Source organism: Melozone crissalis, unplaced genomic scaffold, assembly GCF_028551555.1.
Source record: "Melozone crissalis strain CALT ecotype California unplaced genomic scaffold, PUWL_Pcris_2 ptg000106l_1, whole genome shotgun sequence".
Classification (NCBI taxonomy): Eukaryota; Metazoa; Chordata; class Aves; order Passeriformes; family Passerellidae; genus Melozone; species Melozone crissalis.
In genome coordinates this window covers 3,716,710-3,737,192 of record NW_026535883.1, presented here as the reverse complement: position 1 = coordinate 3,737,192, position 20,483 = coordinate 3,716,710, and the positions used below count along the sequence as shown (strand labels likewise).

The 20,483-nt window shown below is 40.4% G+C and overlaps 2 protein-coding genes across 2 annotated transcripts in view; one reads left to right on the top strand and one right to left on the bottom strand.

Annotated features, from left to right (window-relative positions):
• RUNX2 (RUNX family transcription factor 2) overlaps positions 1-20,483 on the bottom strand; it is a 147,334-nt gene that overhangs the window by 95,222 nt on the left and 31,629 nt on the right. The window lies entirely within an intron of this gene.
• The window catches only part of SUPT3H (SPT3 homolog, SAGA and STAGA complex component), a 252,426-nt gene continuing 244,661 nt past the window's right edge, over positions 12,719-20,483 (top strand). The window contains exon 1 of the mRNA XM_054291782.1: positions 12,719-12,817. The gene's annotated coding sequence lies outside the window, so the exon portion shown is untranslated. The remainder of the gene's footprint in view (positions 12,818-20,483) is intronic.

Sequence of the window (20,483 nt, the reverse complement as noted above, 5' to 3'; positions counted from 1 at the left end):
TAAAAAGGATGAAAACAGACAATTATGAAAGAGATAGTGCAGTCTACAGGAGTGAAATAGAAGGAAGCATATGGTAAGGGCAAATATTAAACAAGCATAATGGGCAAAGAAAACCAATATTTTAAGGACCATAACAACTTTTTTTTGCCTTTTCTTTCCTGAAAATTCACTCAGGCCAGAACAAGGCATCAAGAATAGTCTTGGTGTGACATAAATGCTGACTGAAAATGCTGAGCATACATCTTAGCAGAAATATGTGTGTGCCCCACATCAGGTGTGGCCTTCAGCCCTTGAGTGTGGGGCAATCCCTCACGTCAATTGTGGAATTGGCAGCCAAGTCACAGGAGACAACAATGCCAGTCCCAAAACAAGCCATAAGGACAGGTGACAAAACATAAGACATCACAGAAACAATCCTCTCTAGTAATAGAAGACAAAGATCTGGCAGAAAAAATGTTATAGGTGAAGCTGCCAGCAGTATCTGCAGCTAAACTTGTCTACCACTTTCCAGTATAAGACCTTGTTTTCACTCACATAATGTTGCCAATTTTTAGCTGTTCAGGATGATCTTTTCAATCCTCAGTCTGCCTCAAGCTGAATTTTTTGGAAACTTGCAGCAGAAATACTTTTGCTACTTCTATGATCGGCATTAAGAGAAAACACATTGTTTCACAACATTTTAAGATTTCAGCCCAGTATCTATTTCAGAGCTGGGATGGGAAGCTTTACTGAGTAGGAGAGGAATACGGAGGAAAAAGCAGATTTCTTTTTGTTGTCCCTGACCAAAAGGATCCACCCGAACTTGGCTGAGTTAGAAGCTGCTGAAAATTGTTGAGGTTTTTCTCACGCGTGCTCAGTACAGATGGAGGAGTTGGCAGCTGAATTCTCCAAAGCCTCCATGGCAGCACTGGGCTTGCTAGACTGGATTTGATCTGTAGTCAGTCAAGTCTGACCAATATTGCCCCTGACAGTAGGCTGCACTGTTTTAGAGGAAAGGATAAGAAACTCTTGAGTCAGCAGATAGAGATGGGATCTATTCCTCCTTTAAGGTCTCATCCTAGTTAACAGTAGCTTAGAAAAAATATAATCAGAATGACTGTCAGCAGTTCAGTTTTAAATTGTGTCTTTTAGAAGTCTATAATTCAACCATAAAAATTCCTTACAGGCTGAAATCTGGCTTATACTCTTAGTTCAGAAGTCAAAGTTCTCTACAGATTTTTTTCAGTAGTCTGTTTTGAAGTAATAGAAAAAATAGTTATGTACAAATTCTAGACATTTCTTTCACAACACACTTCATCATTCAGCTATGATAAGCACGGTAAGTTCTAAACTGTTTGTTTCAAATGCTTGTCTGGCCCTAGAAAGATCAAGAATAATTAAAATCCTCACCTTTAACAGTAGACATTCAAATGTGAACAAGGTTCTCTGACCTTGGGATATTAGGAGCATTATGATATTAGGAGCTGATGTGATGTAATACCAAAACCTGTTATTCTAGTTTACTATATAAATATTTATATAGTTTATTAAATGCACATACTGAAAAGCAAGGGAGAATCCTCTCTCTTCTCACAAAACTCAACACAAAGACAGTCACTAAGATGTTCTTCTATCTGAAAAATAAGAACGACATAACCTGGAAGTATTCAGGAGGAACAAGCAAGAGGTCCTCAGAGGGGGCAAAGCAGATGCAATACCTTTCTTGGAAGACCACAGCAGCTCTCATTACTACCAAGCTTCCCTTTGTAGTAGAGAAGATAGAGTAGCTCTTCCCATCCCTGGAATGCTTTCAAAGATCCTGTGCTTGGCACCCTGAGGTTAGCGCGATTTTTGAGCAGATAAAAGCCCGTTACATGAAAAGGCAGATTCCACCCTCCTTTTTTTCTTTCTGTTTTTTTTTTTTTCTTTTAAAAAAAAATTGTTAAGAAAAGAGAGAAAATGCTTATTCTGTCTGCAGTTCCACTGATTTCAATGGGAGCCTTCATGGAATAAGGTACTGCTTCCTGTAAGAGAAGCAGAGGCAAGATTTCAGCTGACTTGCTGCTTCCAGTCACTCACCTTATCCTTTCATATTTCCATGTCCAAATGTCCATCTTGGTGAAGAGCATGTTAAGTCTTTCAGATCATTATTTCCACTATATTTTAGAGAGCTGGAATAATTTGTATTTTTAGGCATGAAAAAACCATCTTCCACTGTTTCTGACAATTGAAGAACATGGACTGAGGGAAGCAGAGGAAAGCTCTATTTACTAAACACCACATGTAGATCACCACTGATAGTTTTTCTAACGAAATTTATGACCTGTGTGGAGTAAATAAACTCCCTTTTTGGTGAAGAATCTGCAGCCAATCATTCATGCTTTCTTAGAGACTTTACTGTTCATGTTGCTTTTATGTGGAAGCCTACAGTAAAGGGTGATGTTATGTCTAAAATAGACAGTTGGCAGCTAAAAATGTAAAAAAAAGCTATTTCTAACATTACTTATCATGAGATTCTTGCTAGATTATGGCACATTTACTCTGGTTCAGGAAAGAAAGAAAAGATAATGATATGACAATTATAATTCTTGTAACTAATATGTTATCTTCATGCACGCACTTGCATGCCCAGCTCTATTTACTGGCAAGTTATGGCATTTTACCCATCTGAAATAAACAGAGCTCTCAGTGTGTTCAGAATGTTTAGTAAGTCTAAAAGCTGTTTGCTCTGTATCTCAGGGTAAATGAGAATGGGACAGATACTGCTTCTCCTGGTTGCCCATCCTGTATTCCCATCATCATGCTCCTTTCATGCTCCCCTTCCTCTCCCCATTTTATGTTCTGCATCCAATAGAGACAATTTATTATAACTATTTAAGGCAGTCATGAAAACTAAGTGAGAAGAATAAGTAAGAAGAAGGTTTACCATGTTTACAGAAATATGTGTTTCTCATGTACAAGTGACTCAGGGGCCTTCAGCTCTTCCCCTCTTGATTTACATTGGTGTGAAAGGGGAACTGGGCTGTTATTTAGTCTACCTGATTTAACAGATACACACAATGTGTTTGCTTATTTTCTTCTATCATATGTGAAATTATCAATGAAAACTTCATTAATTCCACATTCCACAGCAAAAGTATTTTGAATTTTAAATGAATAAGTGCCTTTCTGAGTGATGATTGATTGTCCTTAGCTCACCCCACTGTACTTCAGCATGTGGGGCCTGTAATGTTACTGGGGCTCTGCCTTCTCTAGAAGAATGACCTGTTTTTGATGAGGAGTGTCAAAAATAGTTTTCTACCCTCAGATCCATTCAAGTACTAGTAAAAGTAGCCGCCTCACTGGTGTGGAAAAGGTCAGGTAAGTTTATTGCTAACATAGGCCTATTGAGGGCTGCATGGGATTTGCCTAGGAGTGTACAGAAGAATTTGTTACAATAAGTGTTGAACTCACTGACTTTGTCCACAGTGGATGAGCAGTTGTTTTCAACCCTGCTCCAAGATGTTTGGAGAGTGTGTGGGCGTTTTGACAGCAGTTGTCAAAAACACGTTGTTTCTCTGGGGCAGGTACATGCCTACCAAAATATCCACGCTCTGAAAGGCCTGAATCACTAAACCTGGGGTAGTGCAAAGTCCCCTCTGACAGCTTGGCCTGAGAATTTCTGTGCTGATGCACACTTGCAGGATGTCAGATGATGAGCAGGACTTTTAATGTGCAGTCCCTTATCATCTATAGCAATAAAGAATTGAAGGCCACAAGCCAATTGCCAAAGATTTTGCTAATTTAAAGAACAGGATTATGCTAATTTAAAGAACAGTTAGTGGAAGAAAATACCCATGCTGTAAGTAAGTGAGCAGAGCTCTCACCATGTGAGGCTGCTGACATAATAAATAATGCTGAATCTTGCAGGCTCTTCACACACTGTGCACACTTCTGGGCCCATGTGAAAAAACATAAGAAACTATTTTGCCAAACTAGACTGGGTCGGGTATCTTTATTTCTTAGATGTTCATTAATAATTGACCAGTTCTGTGGAAGCATCATAGTATAATCCATAAGAAGTGGATTGTACAAGAGGTTTTCTTTTTCTATGGCATTTATTTTTGCAATTACGCAAAGAATAAGCTGGCATTTGAGGAAGGAAACTGAAGCAGAAGTTATTTTTCAAGTGGATAAAAGGAGATGCTATTTTGTACAGAACAACTTCTAGTTGACCTTTGCAATAAATGCCATAAAATACTATTTTGGCCACAAATGGAGCAACATTTTTAGAAGGATTAATGTTTAATCTGTCTGTCTGTCTGTGCAGGATTTTAAAAAGGCTGGAGGAAGCTAGCAGTACACTTTCACTTAAAATTGCATCTGAAAAACTTTAAAACTGTGCAAGATCTTTCTCTGCTGTGCTGGATGCCATTAGCGTTAGCATATTACCACAGAAAAGGAATCAAAGGTAGACAGTGAAATTCATAAGAAATCTTCCAAAAGCCTTCTATCCCTCAAAAACTTTAATTCCCAACAAGATCCTGACTGCCACCAAACCCACTAAAATATTTGAACTGTTCAGTACGCTCACAGAGTTGATAACAGTCTGAATGTTTTTTGATAATGATAAAATGCAAAGCTATGTTAGACTGGAAAGAGCAAATTTTGAAGAATTTTGAAATCCTGGAGAAATTTCAGAGGGCTCAGTCACTACACTTGTACTTGTGGGATTTTTGTTCTTTCTTTTGAGTTGAGGGTTTTTTTGGTCATTGTCACTTTTTTTTTTTTTTTTTTTGGCATTGTCTCCCTTTTTTTGGCATTGGTAGAGGTTTCTATCACACTGCATGTCCTGTCACACAATATTGCATGAGTACCATGCAGCCATTTCATGTCTTTCCTGGCCCTGAATGGTAGATGGATGTAAGCTGTAAAAAACCAACCAACCAACCAACCAACCAACCAACCACAAACAAACAAACAAACAAACAAAAACACAAAAAAAACCCCACTAAAAAATCTAAATACTTTAAAATACTTTTAAAAGGAGGGATAAAAGAGGCAGCAAGCATAGAGAAAGAATCTCTCCTATTCAAGAGCTCTGTTTGGCGCTTTGTAGACATTTCCCAGTAAAAATGCTTTAGCTGATCCCAGATGTAATACTGGCTCATTGGAAAGGTTGACTGGGTTTGTCCTTTGGCTGATCTGAACTGTGTATAGTTTAAAATCAACATCCTGACTTTTTCATAATTTAAAAACCGTAAAACCGTATCTAAATCTTTAGTGTAAGTGTATTTTCCATCATGATACTGAGTTGAAGCTGGCAGAATGGAAATTGGAGAGAAGTTGCAAAGAAATAAAAAAGTATCCTGCTCTGCTTCTCAGCTACAGGAATGACCACAGCTGCCAGAGAAGCACCTTATACAAAAGGAAGACTGTTTGGGGAAGAGGTAAGGATATTCTCAGGACCTCTGTTGAAAGCAGTAGTTCTTATCCAAAAGAAAGATGGAAATATGGAATTGTACCCTTCCTTTAAAACCAGGTCTTGCTGCTTTCCTGTGTGTTACAGATCACACGTTATTTTACATTGGAAGCTTGGTGCTAAAATCTAAAACCTAAGGGCCAAGTTCTGCCCTTAGATACACATGCACCAGTCCAATGAGCTCAAAGAGAGCTGTGTTCATATGTTTAGCAATGGAATTTGGCCCTAAATATTTAAATATTTATTCAGAGGGAAAAAAAAAAGCTTCTCTGATATATTTCTATCTCATATCTAATGTACACAGATTACCACCACTGGGCACCCACCCTGAGAAGTAAGAAGTGTTAGAGAACCATAAACTCAGCATTCTACCTGCTCTGCCTGGTCAAATAACATGAATTTGTTTCAGAACATTAAGGAAATTAAATCTTTAGCAACCTGTGGCTGATGTTATTTATTCTGCAGCCCAGTAGTAATTTGATGCAAATTGCTGGCACTATTCCTACATCTCAAGAAATTACTGTTTTGAATGGACTGATTCTGGAAACTTTCATTATAGGTATATGCAATCCAGAACGAACTAATGTCCTCTGCTTGTATTTTTTTCTGCAGAAGAAAGCTCAGTGTTCTGTCTAATTCTCGCCTTCCAAAGGCTTATGACTGGAGTCCATAATAATCTAACCATGTCATATGGAAATGGTTAATCTGAGATCCCACCTGCTCTCCCTGGCAAATGACCCAGATGTGTTTTTGCTAAGGATACAAAGGATTCAGAAACCTGCAAATTTTCCTCAAGCAATATAATACTCCAATTTGTATATCTCATGTTAAAGTGAAAAGTAACTATATATAACTGCTATTTTCCTTGGACAAATGACAGCTAAAGGAGAGCTGAGTTCCAGGTTCAGACACCTAAATTTGGTTGACTAAAAGTAACTATTTATATTTATGCTAGCTATTTAAGCTACCATGATGCTCAATAGTGACCTAAGGCTCAATTCACTTGCCTAAAATTAAGCTTCCAATGCCATTACAGCTGCCTTGGGCTACCTAAAAAAATCGCCATGAATCTGGCACATCTGAGTCAGGATCTGTGTGAGGTGCTTTGGAAAGGCAGGTGGAGGGAAACATCATAGCCCAGAGGACTTGACACAGGATAGCTGAGCTCAGACCTCACAAATGCAGTCAGTGGCTTCTACAGAGCACATCTAATGGCCAAACAGAGCTCTGCCTTTGGAGGAACTGGTTTCTTGCCTGTGTTGACCATGGCGACTGGTTTCCATTGAAACCTACTCCTGATATGGCAGTTGCCAGAGTAAATCCTGGTTTTAGGGTAATCAGTGTGCTGCCAGTTCAGTCTGGCTTGCTCTACCTTGGTTGCGCATTTTGTGCAGTGGTTCCGGTGAAATGCTGGCAGGCAGGACAGCCCGAGTGATGGGCAGATGTGATTACAGGGGTGGTGAGTTTCTCTTGGTGCTGTGCTTCAGGGAGGTCCTTGAGATCCATTTGGACATTTAGCCAACCCTGCTACCTGCCCCTTAGCTAGAGGAGTCTCTGGATACTAAGAGTTGGCTCTTTACATTCCTTGGGAGAACTGGCACTTCATCTGCTTTTACTGCTCTCATTTTTAGGTGACAAGGATATCCAGCATATTGCTGGAGATCTCTTTTCAAAGCTGCATTTTTTTTTGGGCACAGTCAGTTTCATAAGAAAGACTCTTCACCAAATCTCACTTTCTTTTAGAGTCTTTTTCTGGAGCTCTCTAACCAGAGACATCATACTTGAATATCTCTGGCTATAGAGGTGCAATGCATGATGTTGCCAAAATGCTGTGACCTCTGTGGTAAGAACAAAAGCATTAATAATCATTAATAATCATGGCCAGTTGGGCCTTCTACCCAGGTCTTGCCTCAGTATTAAGAAGGTGAGTTAAAAGTGATGCAGGAGCCAGAAATTCTTCGCTGCTACAAATCGTGTTTTTGGTTTGCTCTGTGGTTATCTTGGTTGAGATCAAACCTCAAGCATTACTTCAGATAACATACAACTATTAGCATGTGCTTCCTTGATTATGTGTGGCAACTCCCAGCCCCATTTGTGGAAGCCATGGTTTTGAAAAGGGCACAGCAAACAAGTACTATTTAAGGCATAGTCTTAGGGCAGCTGACTGGACAGGCTGGAGGAGTCAGTGGCTGGGAAAAGGGCTCCTCTCAAGTAGTTTTACTTCAAGTGCATTGATTCAGATCAGTTGGGAACAAAACCCTGCTTTTATCTTGTTTTATGTTTAATTCATATGCTGCTTACTTAAGGGTGTGGCTATGGGGCTGGCTTCTGAGAGAAGTGTTAATGCATGTCCAAAATGGCTACTACAGATTGGAGATCTTGGTCACAACTGGATTACACAAAACAAAGCTCTGTCCTCAAGATCACGGTGCTGCCTAATTCTGTCTCTCCAGGTCTTTAACTTCCAGCCATTGGAATTGCCTCAAATCTATTTTGGCATGGAATACATAATTATTTTCGTATTGTGCTAGTCTACTCTCCTGCTTTCATCCCCATGAGCCAGGAGTGAACAAGAGTTGGCAACTTTATACTCAACTATTATATTGCAGAGTACACTTTAATCAGCACCCTAATAAATAGCACACCCAATTAATTGGGATATTTGCCAGCAAACCAATTCCTTTCCCTGTGCTTCAGTGGCTGTAAATGATGGATAAATAGCATTCTTGCTGTTGTCTGCAAGCCTATTTGTTGTAATTAACAGGTATGAGTTGGTCTTTTCTGGCATGTGTTTCCTCAGTAAGTTGCTCCCTTTTTAGTAGGCTCCCTGCTCCATGCAGTTACTAAAAATAAATAACAGATTTCCCTTTCAGTATTTGCTTAAATCAAGGCAGCTCTTTTGTATTTTAAAGAAAAAAAAGTAATCTATCCATTACATTGCTATATGGTTTTGACATTAACAGTAATAATTTAATTAGCATATTTCTTCTTTAATTAGTATGGTAAAGAAGTCTTTGCCACACCATGGAATAATTTACAATAAAGGAGGGATTTCTGCTGCAGCTCTCTAAGGCTACCTTTTCTGACCAGGGTTGCACGGTGGTTGGCTTTAAACTGGTATTTCCTTGAGGGGGATCCTCAGAAGTACAATCTATTTTAATAAACTGGTATATGCTATGATTTACAGTAGACATGTGACAATTTCTCTTATTTGGACATCCTTTGCCAAAAAAGAAAATAAAAATGAACATGGTAAACTTTTTTAATCCCTGCATTCTGCACAAATTGCTTTAGTGGCAACTGAAAAAAAAATTGGAAGTAAATGAATATGAAAAGGGAAATGGTACTGGAGAAATCTCAACAAGGGATCTTAAAAACCAGGATGGCTATGGATCAGCAAAGGGTAGAAACATTCGTGTAATTGAAGGAGAACATAATTTGTGGGTTATCTGAAAAAAAAAATTGTCCGGGTTGGCATTTACTTTGACTTGTTGGCAGGAGGAAAAGAAACCGCCCTGTACCACTGCATAAGGTTCCTTATTAGCTGTGGCTTCTGCAGAGGCTCCGTCTCCTCTTTGGAGCATGGAGGATTTCTTTCATTACATAATCTGGAATTTTTTTTTTTTTTTTTTACATAGATTGAATTTTTTTTTCTCCTGTGTGTGCAAATTCTCTTTGCCCCAATGCTTCTATACTGAGGTTATTATGCTGAAGGAATGCAAGCGTCTAGAGTAACAATGGTTCATTTTCCTTTAATGACTTTGTCGACAGGATGGAGACATTTTTGTGGTGTGATGAATTCACTCGGTCTCCCGTTGTGTTTTCTCCACATGCTTTGGAAACTCTCTCTCTCCCTGAGAATTGTGGCCATCCACTCCAGCAAGAGCTTCATTACTTTATATTCATTGTATTTAAATGACACCCCAGTGGTACTGACCTCCTGGGATGATTGATGTAAATTATATGCTATGTAGGGGGAAAATAAAACCTTTTTCTGACTTTTTATGTTCTGCAGAGAAATAAAAAGTGAAAACAAATGACAGAGAAAATCAGGCCTATTCAAAGTGAAACTTTGCAAGCATTATGGTTTGAGCAGACTCCAGTTTGTGAAAGTGCTGAGACAGTTCATAATGACCTCATGATCTGAAAGGTGACCTGAGAAGGGGGAAACAATTTTGTATGTGACCTTTTTCAGTTCTGTATAATACATAACAAAAACTTCATCATTTTTTTCCCCCCCTCTTTACAAGTATTGTAGGAATTCAGACTTAAGCAGAGAAGAGCCTCTGCACTTTTACCATGTAGACAAAGGCACAGTACTAGAAGGGACACCTCAGTGCTCTTTCCTCTTCTCTTACAGCAGATTTTCTTGTATTGACTTTTTGTAGCCAGTAGGTATCTGTCTTGTTCAATTATTCTGCCAGAAGTTATTACCTATAGAAGTGGCAACAGGGGGAATGTTCTCTCATCAGCCCAGCTCACCATTGGGCAGGAGCTTCAGTCCCTCATGAACAGGTAACCTGCTGTGCAGGCGAAAGGGTTCTGCACAGCAACACAATTTGTCAGGAAATGTTTCTGTCAGTGCTTTTTCAGGCACCTCACCAAGTCACACTGCCTCTATCCAAGCTCCTGGAAGTTATGCAGCTCACACTGGACATGCTCAACCATATTATCCCAGAAATTCTGGTATTAAAATTACCATATGGAACTGGCATAGTAATTTCTCTGTTTTTATTATGTTCTTATATTATTCTGTCTTATCAATTTTGAGATATGTAAACATATGCATAGAAATGTCAGTAATATGTTGCCTTGCTTCCCTACGTTTAATGTAAGGTTCTGACAAATCACAGAATTTGGCTACAAACTCGAGTTGCCTTGAGTTTTTCTGCAGTACTTTTCATAACCTGACAGAATGTTTTGATTCTCCTTTTTGCCAGGAAAATGCTTATTGATAATCCCACTTTGGCTGGGGTTGCCCAGATATTTTAAAATGTATAACAGGAACTGTTCAGGCCATCCTCCTCACAGCAACAACTTAAAACTTTGCTGTGCAGGCAAGAATCAGCAGAGTGAGGCCTCTCATTCTCCAGGATAATATCTTGGTGTTTTGCCCTGTTGCTGTCAGTGCTCAGGCTGGTATCAGCTTTGCTTCCAAAATGGTAAGCAGCAGCAGCAGGAGGGAGAGGGGCTGGCAGCACTCAGCAGCGAGTTGCAGAATCACCTCGTCTTTCTGAGGCTGATGTGGGAGGTGGGAACAGGGAGGAAGCAACACACAGGGGACTGACAGAATGTTTATATGAAGTAGCAAGAAGGACGGGGAGTGAGTGGTAGCCAAAAAAAAAAAAAAAAAAAAGTAAGGGCAGCAGAAGTCAGCTAAGGGAAAAAGAAAATAAGATTACTTTCTACTAAACTGGAATTCAGATTGTCCCTAGAGTGTTAAGATCACTGCAGTGGTTGCCAGAGCTTTCTTCTTCCTCCCTTTCTTATCCAGACCCCCAAAGAAGTAAAATGGTGATATTTACATAAAATTACAAAGTCTCTGAGTTGTCAGTTTCTTAGAATGCGTCCTAGTAAAATGATATGAATACTGCTTGGTGTGCAGGCAGGAATTTGAAATAAAAAAGGACTAAGGAGGGCAAAGTAAAAGAGCCTAACTTTTGAAGTTAAATACCCCACAAACTTTTGAGAAAAGTAAGATTTTTTTCCAAAGCAATAATAATTACTCCATTTACCTCTGTTGGTCTCATTTATTAGTTCTGCTTTATACCATGGCACGCATCAGCCTGTCTCCCAACAAACCTGCATGTGACGAGCAGAATGACCAAACTAAACTCACAGAAACCTACGATTAGGAGGTGTCCAAGGAAGAAAAGGTCGAAAGGAAGAAAGGAAAGGTGGTTTAATGCTCCAGCTCACCTAGTCATGCCCTTCCCCATCAACCTGTTAAGCTGGCAAGATATAGGAAGAGGAAAGCCACCTTTGCCAGGAATCAAGAGGAAAACATGGGTATGTAATCACACCAATGCACTGAATCAGCGCAGCAAAGAACAGAATATTTCAGCTGGAAGGAACCTACAACAATCATCCAGTCCAATTGCCTGACCATGTCAGGACTGACCCAAAGTTAATGATATTGTCCCAATGCCTCTTATACACTGAGAGAAGCAGACCATCAACCACGTCTCCATAAGCCTGTTCCAGTGTCTGACCACTCTCTCAATAAAGGGATGCTTCCTAATGTCCAGCCTAAATCTCCCTGGCTCAGCTTTGATCTATTAATGCCATGGCTAAAATAGTACAACTGGGTATTGCTATAGCAGGATCCATTGGTGTTTCCAAGGGTAAAGATGAGCACAGGTCACTGTTGTTTGCGCTGCTATTTTTGAACACCTGTACAAGGATGTGGCTGCTGAGATGAGGGTGTGCTGGCACCTGTGCTGAGACCAGACACCTGTGTATGCCCACAGCCGTCTCTCCCAAAAATCCCCTGGCTTTTTGGACTCATACCAGCCCTGAAGCCCCTTCCTGCTGCCCTCCAGCAATGCCTGGGGCTAAAGGGGAAGGAAAAGGTGGTTATGGCCTATGAGGCAGCACATGCAACACATCCCTGGAGATGTTTAAGGGAAGACTGGATGTGGCGCTAAGGGAAATGGCCTGGCTCACAAGGTGGTGACTGGCGCATAGGCTGGACTCGACAGTCTCAGAGGTCTTTTCCAACCTAACTGACTGGTTATTCAGAGAACCACAGAATTGTTAGGGTTGGAAGGGACCTATGGAGACCATCCAGCCCCTGGAGCAGGTGACACACGAACGCGTTCAATTGGGTTTGCAATGTCTCCAGAGAGGGGCAATCCACAAAATCCCCGGGCAGCCCGCTCCACTGCTCTGTCACCCTCAACGTAAATAAATTCTTACTCATATCTAGGTGGAACTTGTGTTTCATTTTACAGCCACTTCTCCTCGTCCTGTCGCTGGGCACCACTGTAAAGGGCCTGGCACCATCCTCCTGGCACCCTCCTTTGAGATATTCACACGCACCAACAGTAACCCGGGCGAGCAGCGGGCCGAGGGACACGGCGGCGGCGGGGGTGGGAGGAAGCGGCGGCAGCGGCGGCAGCGGCGGCAGCCCCGCCTCGCCCCGGCTCCTCCCCGCGCTCTGGGAGGCGCCGCCGCCCCCGCCTCCATCTGCGGGGCGGCCGCTGTGGCGGAACCGGCTCCTCCCCGGCGCGGGCGGCGCCATTTTACCCCCCCTCCCTCCCTCAGCGGCCGTGGCGGTGGAGGCGGGCGGGGGGAACAGCGCGAAGCCGTCGCCGCTTTTCCGTCCCTCTCGTTTCTCGCCTCGGTCCAGGCAGCGCGTGGAGGGGAAGGACCGAGGTTCAGTGCCTGCCCCTCGCTTTCCCCTCTCGGCTGTCCGCACACGGGGTGGGGGTACCGGGCACCAAAAGCTGCTCCCACCTTCCTTCCATCCTTCCTCCCCTGCACATCTCAGCCTCCTCATCCATCCATCCATCCATCCATCCCCAGGGGTGAGCCTTTGAGTGAGTCACCAGAGAGAGCACGCAATTAGAGAGTGTGTTGCTATTAATTAACTTAGTGAGGCTGCTCGTTGTTGGGGCCTTCAGGAGCATTAGCGGGGCGGTTCCTGCCCGCGGTACCTGCGGGGCGGGGGCGCGGGGGCCCGGGGGCGCGGCGTTTGCTGGTGGCCTTCAGTGTTACCTTGGACCCTGCCCGTCCTGTTCGCTTTGTCGTCTTGCAACTAATCCAGGAGGTGTTCCAAGACTTTTTAAATATAATTTTTTAAAATACTCTTTAAAATTATGTGACAGCTTGGCCTGCAGTACACTGTGTACTGCTGGGTGTTGTTAATTTCTTCGTGCCACTCTGATGTTGTGATATGTGACTAGTTTGTAAATTCCACCCGGAAGAAATTGATTTTGTTTATTTTGCCTGAACAGGTGTGATTCCCTAACTGGAATTCTGTGATACTCCTTATTTGGAGTCCTATGCATTTGGCTGCTCATTCTTGATGAGAAATTTTGGATGCATACATTGCTGCCATAGCTTAATGGTGTTCCTGATATGCCAGAATGTTCTCATTACTGGGAAATGCTAAAAGCCTAGGAGTGACAGTCCAGAAGATTATTTCTCTGTGTTAGCTATAAGTGATTTTTCTACTTTAGACTATTTTTATATTTCCTGTTTACTGATCAACTTCTTCTAAGTTCCTAGAAATTGCACAAATGGATGATTTGCAGTCAATGACTGCAAAGCACATACACATGCAAAATATATATTACTGTGTTTGTGGAATGGGAGCAGGAACCTGATGTTGCAGACAGTGCAAGTTTGCTGTATGGCATTAGTGTTAGTGATTTATTATGAGACACTTGATTTCCTACTAGTGAATCTGCTTCAAGGTTTGCAGCCGTGTTGGTGTTTTGCTAAAATTTTCTTTTGAAGTGTTTTATGTAACTCCCACATCAATCTCTTTCCTGGTACAGGCCTGGCTTTCCCTTTGGCTTAAGGCAGCAGTGCTTACTTGGCAGGATGCAGTGCAGCCATCCTCTCTCCCTTTTTGCATATCTTTCTTCACTGTTGGCCAGATCCAAGTGGTGTGGAAGGCGGTGTCAGTCCTTTTGTTGACTTTGGTGGACTTTACACAGGCTCCTATTTGCATGTTACTAATATACAAATCATATTTGTTTTTAGTTTGGTTCCTTTTTATCCTGTGTGTTGTTGCTCTGTAGGTGCGAATGTTGATGGCCAGAAGTAGCATTTCCAACGGTAACAGGATAAAATTAAGTGTTTTTGAAAGGCCTATCTCTGCTTGTGGAAGTTTAAAAAAGTTAGTTTTCAGTTAGATAAAGAGATTCTTAGTTATGATGATTCTGAAGAAAAGCTTGAGGTCTAACCAGAATCTGCTGAAACTGCAGGAGGAAAAAGCTCAAAGTTGTGTCTCTGAGAAGTAAACAAGAAATCCTTTAGTGGCATTTAACTTGTGATTTTTAAATCTATGGATTTGAAGACTTTTTTTTTTAAGGTTTCACAGGATTCTGTGGCTTTAGAACCTCTGAGTGTCATAACCAGCTGAATGACTCTCCTGGGCTCAGTTCTGGGTAGCACAAAACTGTTTGAGAGTTGATTAGTCAATTAGTAGCTTGTCAGCATAAGCAAACTGTAATTTAGCAGGCTACAAGCGTTTTAAGAATTGCCTACATACAGCAGCGCAGAGCAGCATTGTTTAGGTCGTTGGTGCTGCTCTGCCGTGATGCCCCCGGGCAGTGAGACCAGCTAGAGGTGTCTTTCTAGGTCATCACTCACTGCAAGGGTGTTCTAAGGCAGCAGGCCAAACCCAGGCAGCCTAATTATACCGTAGAAAATAACTGAGTTAATGCTCTTGTTGCAGTTGTGAAATACCCAAATGTGCAGATAGACAAGCATGTAAAGAAAAGGAAATTAGTTAGGCCTATGTTCTCATGGAACCATGCAGTGGTGACTCAGTTACAAGCTTATCTGGAGCTGATCAAAAAAAATCTGTCTGTCAAAGGTACTGAAAATGGCATTGATTTGATCTGCTATCTGTGTTTCAGGTACTTGGCATTCCTAGTGCTATGTGGAGTCATTATTAATTTTAAGTAATCGTAGTAAGTGTTCTTTTGCAAGCTGTCACAGGTGAAATTTCTATTTATAAATAATCTTTGGCTTTTCTCTAGCCCTGTATTTTGCATATGATTGAAGTATCCTGTTTGATGACAATCAGACTTTCACAGAGTCAGCTGCAAAGTTTCTAGTTCACACAGCTCCTGAAGCCATCACAGAAGTAGCAGTAATGGATAAAAGGGGCCAAGAGCTTGGAAGATGTGATTTCCAATAGACTTTTGCTGAAATGAAGGCTTTTTTACTTGAAATGTCACTCAAGCATATGATTTTTAAAAGCACTTAACAATGAAAAGCTCTATTGATAATTCTTCTGATTTCTCCCAGGTATACCTCAGTACTGGGCTTAATGTTTATTTTTGATTAAACAAGAATGCATTTTAGCAGGAACTTACTGGATATCATGTGTGACTATAAGATCTGTGAAAGGGATTGGGTGGCCTGAATGTTACTGACATGTTTTTAGACCAGCTTCTAAAGATCTGATTTTCGTGCTTTGGCCTTAAATTAAAGCCATGGCTGTTTTTCCTGTAGTTTTAATTGAATTTGTTGAATAGATGAAATTCTCCGCCAGAGAATTTATACTTATAGTGGCAAGCACTGATTTCTGCAACAAGAACAGCCCCACAACAAGAACTGGAATTTTTTTTATAATATTAGCTATAGATTTGGCTGCTCATTCTTGATAAGGAATTTTAGATACATATGTTAATGCCATAGCTTGATCATATTCCTGATATGCAGGAATATTCAATTAAGGTCAGGGTGGACCTACATTATGAAATTATTTTAATTGTATATCACATGGGGAATCAAACACAGCTCAGGGTGATATGAGAGGAGAAGGGTTGATGTAATCAGTGTGATAGGTTGGGAAGATGCCATTTTAAAAGGAGGTGAAGGTTTAGACAGAAAGTTATACCAAGGAAAATACAGTTTAAAGGTAATGGAAACTTGGTTATGCTTCACAGAAAATCCACCTCTGTTAGTAAACCCTTAAATTTTAATTTACTTTAAATGGAACTAAAGACAGATGGGGACCCATGCACACTAAAGGAGTTGCTTGCTGGCCAAAGAGCAGTGAAACATATTGATGGGGCTAACCTGACCTCTGCATATTAATACAGGAATGCTTTACTCGTCAGAAAAAGCAAAATACTGAGCAAGTCATAATTGGGCCTTGTTCATCCTTACATGCTGAAATCAAGTATGCAAGTCCTTGATTAGCTGGAAGCTTTTTATTATCACCAGACCTGTGAGCACACCTTGGGTTTGCTTCACTGAAAATCACCAGTGGGTCCCATGGGGAGGTCATGCATCTCTATACAATTATTAAATAATTCATATTGAATGTGTGTAATACCAGTGTATTAAGAAAAAACAACTGTAAGTTGAAATAAATGCAGGGTTATAGGAGTCAGATTCTGGAAGCTGTGAGACCTTGGCTGTTAGTTTCAGATTGTTTAATCTTTACGCTCTTTTCTTAAATCATTTTTAGGAAGGAAGGAAAAGTCATTTGTGCTTAATTTGCAGTGCTATTAACTGCCAGTGTGGCACAAAGCTCTGCAAAAAAGTGTGCACATTCAGTTCAGAGGGAGGTGGGTGTATGTATTTGATTCATTTTGCCTGCCTCCTCGTTAAAAACAAATGTATCACTTCTGGAAAAGGACAGAGCTCTGATGAGACTGGAGTTGGAAATTCTGGGAAGTGTTTGTAAACACCTCCAGATGGGAAGGCAGAGCTCTCATGTAAAATGCTTCTCTGTATTTCCCAGTCTCAAATAAAACAGTCACATCTGTGTATTAGTATTCTTTCAGCAGTCCAGACCATTCTGTGGTCTGGTTCAGAAGAAGCTTTAAGTAATTGTCATGTCTAACATGGGGATGGACAAATAATAGCTTCAAGTATGAGGACATGCAGAGTCATTTTGAGTAAAGCACAGCAGTTGTTGCACACAGTGGAGTCAGAAGGTTTTATTTTAATCTGAGGTTGTTTTAGTGACTTTTCTTTCCTTGCTGAGTCAATGAGAAAGTTGTGCTTATTTACTGCTTTTGTGTAAGGTCTTCAGTAAAAGTAATGCACAAGGACACCAGGAAGGATTGTTTTATCTTCAGGGATGTTGAACAGGACAGTTTCAAAGACAAAATCATCAGGATATGTGTTATTCTTTGGATGAAAATCTACACCTACATGCATTACAAGATTTGTTTTACCTGTTGCTATCAGCCATGCATGTTTCTTCTCTAACATCTACATGGGAATCAATGACTTAATTACCTTTTAAATGGCCAGGGGAAATGATGTTCACTTGTATTCCTTGTATTCGTGTGGGCTTTCCAAGCATGTTCTGTTCCAAGAGGGTGTCATGGTTAAAGATGAGATGCTTATTTGTCTGGGTGGTGAAAGCTGGGCTGTGCATTGACAGCTATAAGATGAATTTTTCTTTCTGGTATTCAGTTTAAAATACAACTACCCTAAGAATCTGGTCTATCAAGTAATAAATGGAAGCAGCAGGAGCAGATGTAATGTGTTATCCTTAGAATGAATCAGTGCATGCATTCTGCTTTGTGGTACTTTGTTAATTAATTAAAAATGAAAGAAAGCTGAGATTGCAGCCCGAGCTTTGAACAATATTCTTGTGTGCAGACCTGGTGCAGATGTGTCTCTGCCTGCCCACAGGTTGTTTCTAATTCTGTATTTGGTCTGGCTGTTCCCTGGAAGTTTGTGTCTTTATCTGCTTGGCTTTTTAAGATGCTGTTCTTAGAGAATATCAAAGTTATTCATCCTATTTCCTGTAAGCAAAAACATTTCTTATTTGTTGCCCATAAAGCTGGTAGTTTTGACCTGAACAGGTTAGAGGATGATAAAGTAATTTCATTGTATACTATCAGTCATTATTTTGTTAATCCTAGATCACACGTGCACTGTACTTATCTGAGACCCTTTAGAGCGTTTCTAGTTCCAGCCTGCTTGAACAGCTCAGGAGTACTTAAGGACTTCACACTTTGTGTTTTAATTTTCAGTTAATTTGTGCTGCTGGGAGAGTGGGTGACAAGCAAAACAAAGTATATGTGCTCTTGCATTTAGTTATGGGGTATTGGGTGTTTTTTAACTTTCTCTTATTTTTTATAAGAGTTTTGAGCATACACTCAGCCAGTGTTGCATGTGTTCAGCAGGGTTTTGGTGTGTTTTTGTTTTTTAAAAGAAGAGCAGTAACAAAAATCTGTATTTCCTGTAGTTAATTAAGTTCTTACATCTCCAGTCCTAGAACACTCTTATCCTATACCCTCTTGTCAGCTGGTGAGGCCATGAAATACTCAGTGGTAACAGACTAGTTAATCTAATTACTCTGAAGTAAAGGGTGTGGAAACAAAAGCATTAATTTTGATTTTGTGTTAATTCATAGTTATATTGGTTTTTCTTCCTGTTTTGTTTGAGTTTATAGAAATGAAAATTTGTCAGTCTTTAAATTTTTGCATGGTTTTGGGTTATATGGAAATGTATTTATGAAAAGAAAAGACTGATGTGATAACCATGTTAGATATATGCTTGATGAATTAAATCATTGTAATGGTAACTTCTACTCTGTGTTATTTAATGTAAAAATTTTTGCAGAGATGCTGCTATTCTGTTGTAATCCTACACCTTCTTTAGCCTATAAACAGACATCAGAGAGAATCCACAAATTCATATTTGTTTTAAACTGACCCAGTGCAAATTTAGATTTTTTTTTTTCCCTATGATGAAGTGAAAACTGTATTACTATTAACTTTTGCTCTTCCTGAGTGCATTTAGATCAGTTTAGATCAGCTGTCAGTCTGTCTGTTAGAGGACTGTCCTGTGGTGACTGTCTGGGTGCATCTTTCTCCTCGATCTTCGGTGACGTTTCAGCAGTGGGGATTGGTGGAGGTGTCTGAGCAGCGTCTCAAAAGCCTTGACTGAGTCTCTGCTGTTCAGCCTGGAGAAGGGGAGACCTCACAGCACCTTCCAGTACCTAAAGGGGCTCCAAGAGAGCTGGAGAGGGTGTGCAGTGATGGCACCAGGGGGAATGGCTTGAAGCTGCCACAGGGAGGTTAAGATCAGACAAAGAGAAGTCCTTTGTTGTGAGGACAGTGAGGCACTGGAACAGAGGAGTGGTGTCAGCCCTGTCTCTGCAAGTGTCCAAGGCCAGCTTGGATGGGGCCCTCAGCAATGTGAAAAAAGATGTCCCTGTGCAAGGCAGGGTTTTTTTATATATGCATTTACATGTTAATATAGGATATTGCCTAAATGTATAACCCTTACATCATCTTTTAGGAGCACTGGAATTCCAATTTTTATGTCTCTGAGCTGGGTCTTGAATGAATACATAGGTTATACAGATCACTTATTGATTGTAGGAAGTTAGTGTAAATTAATATTGCTTGGTGATTTTAGAGTGGATATGAATATGAAGGAGGGTTATGAAACAGAAATCTACCCAGGTATCTTACTGTGGTGAGAGGGATGGGCCTAAACCTGATGAGAAATGACTTAACATTTGTTTCCCTCAACTGATAGCTTATGTTCTGCTGATTCATATGGAACAAATGTTTTCTGTTATGACTCTTCAATGTAAAAGACATAGAGATTACAGTAGATGCTTTTAAACATTTATGTTAGTGTTTATATATACACCTTTGAATGTGTGTATTTTACTATGCATTTGGTTGCAATGTTTTACTTAGGAGAAAAGCATTTATAAAAGCTGAGCCTACTTGCATAGGAACTCAAAATTACCAGTCCAAATAGTGTTAATCAGAAGTTATCTTCTTGCTAGAGTTCATGATTAAAATGCAGCACATTGAAATAATCTGTGACTTAATCTGAACATCTGAATTTATTTTATAGAATATGGCAAACAGCTGCATTTCAGTTTGGAGCTAAAACAAATACAGTATATCGACCCATTGAAAATCACGGTAGGCTTTTCAGTTTCATGATAGCTGTACTTACTGAAGAAAATTTATTTGAGAGTGCTTCTGCTTTTGAATTATCTTTTTTTTTTTTTTTTTTTTTTTTTTTTTTTTTTTTTAATGTCCGGAAGAAAGGAAATAGAACATATGGAGGATGGGGCTTTGATGTGTAAAGAAGTTAATTATCTAAACCATCAAACAAAATGTGGGCTGTGGAAGTAATTATTGTAAAGGGTCTGATGAAGCCTGACAAGCTGTTGGTTTTTTATGTCAAGAAAATGCTGTACACCTGCTTGATTTGAAAGTTAAATTGTTTGGTTGCAGTAGGAGGACTCAAGTTTGTAGTGAAGCAGTAGCTGATAAGCTTTCAAGCCACTGAGATGTAAAGTCTTCAAATTTTTTTAATTGAACTGTTCTTGTCCACTTGGAAGGCAGGAAGCTAAGAAAGG